Raw genomic sequence first — 1,933 nt, forward strand, 5'->3', positions numbered from 1 at the left:
CTTGGTTCAAGGAATTTTTGAATTTCAATTTTGATTTCTCCTTTTACCCAGTCTTTCTCAAGGAGGGTGTTATTCAGTATCCATGTGTTTACTCTTTTCCTGTTCAATCTTCCTATTGTTGATTTCTAATTTGATAGCATTGTGATCTGAGAAGATACGTTGCAGTATTTTGATGTTTTTAAATTTATTAAGGCTTGCTTTATGGTCTAACATATGGTCTATCATGGAAATTGTTCCATGTGCACTAGAGAAGAATGTATATTGTGCTGCTGTTGGGTGAAGTGCTCTGTAGATGTCTATAATGCCAAGTGGGTAGATTGCATTGTTTAGCTCTTCGACATCTTTGTTGAGTTTCTTTCCAGTTCTATCTTTCAAAGAAAGTGGTATATTAAAGTCTCCCACTATGAGTGTGGACTCTTCTATTTGGCTTTTCAATTCTTTTAAAGTCTGATTTATGTATTTTGGAGCTCTTTCAGTGGGCCCATAGATATTTATTATGGTTATATCTTCATGTTCAATTGATCCTTTAATCATTATATAATGTCCTTCCTTGTCTCTTATGGTGCTTTTTGTCTTAAAGTCAATTTGTTCAGAAATTAATATTGCCGCTCCTGCTCTCTTACAGTTGCCATTTGCTTGATATATCTTTTTCCAACCTCTGATTTTTAGTCTATTTTTGTCTGGATCTCTAAGGTATGTCTCTTGTGGCCAGCATATTAATGGATTGTGTTTTCTTGTCCAATCTGCAACTCTCCATCTCTTGAGAGGTGCATTTAATCTATTAACATTCAGTGTAATTATTGATAAGTTTGAATTTGTTGCTGTCATTTTGGTGTGTGTTTTTTCATGGTGTCCCTGGTTTCTTTGCTCCATATTATTTTCTGTGCTGAGCTCATTATATTTATGAATCGTGTTATCATTTCCTTTGTTGCTGTTATATTACTATATGCTGAATATTTGTGCTTGTCCTCTTTTTTATTGTCATGTGAAGGTTTATCATTTTTGTTTGAGGTTACCCTATGATTTATAAATTTATCCCTGAGTTTAGAACAGTCCATTGTATCTTGCAACTCTCTTAACTTCCTCATCATTTAGAAGTTCTGTAACTACATAGTCTTTTCCCTTTTTTGTTTGTAGTTGTCCTCACTTGCCAATTGATGTCTCTGGTTCCCTTTTTATAATCTTGTAAGGTCATTTTACTTTGGATATGTCCATAGCTGTGGTTTCTGCATTATGTCATCTTGTGTATTAATGGTCACTTTTCATTTGCTATTTTTGGTTCTCTGTTCAAAGGACTCCCTTTACCATCTCTTGTAAGGTTGGTCTGGTTTTAACAAATTCCTTTAGTTACTGCTTATCTGGAAATTTCCTAATTTCACCATCATATTTGAGGGACAATTTTGCTGGGTATATAATTCTTGGTTGAAAATTTTTCTCTTTTCAGAATTTTATATATACCATCCCATTCCCTTCTTGCTTGCATGGTTTCTGTTGAGTAATCAGATCTTATTCTTACCGGCTGTCCTTTGTAGGTAACTTTTTGTTTTTGCTGTGCTGCTTTCAGGATTCTGTCTTTGTCTTTGGTTTGATGAGTTTGATGATGATGTGTCTTGGTGATTTTCTCTTGGGGTATATCCTGTTTGGGGTTCGTTGGACTTCCTGAATAGATACATCCTCATCTTTCATCAAATCAGGGAAGTTCTCCTCCAGCAAATCTTGGACAATTTTCTCAGTGGTTTTGTTTTTCTGTTCCTGTTCTGGAATTCCAATGACATGTATGGTATTCCTTTTGATGGTATCCCACATGAACCTAGGCTTTCTTCATTTTGTTTTGATTCTTTTTATCATTGATCCCTTTCCAAAGAAGTATTCAGGTATTTGTCTTCAATCTCATTAATTCTGTCTTCCATTGCATCAATTCTACTCCTTTGCC

Source organism: Orycteropus afer, unplaced genomic scaffold (assembly GCF_000298275.1).
Source record: "Orycteropus afer afer isolate SDZICR_OR568_19922 unplaced genomic scaffold, OryAfe1.0 scaffold00004, whole genome shotgun sequence".
Taxonomy (NCBI): domain Eukaryota; kingdom Metazoa; phylum Chordata; class Mammalia; order Tubulidentata; family Orycteropodidae; genus Orycteropus; species Orycteropus afer.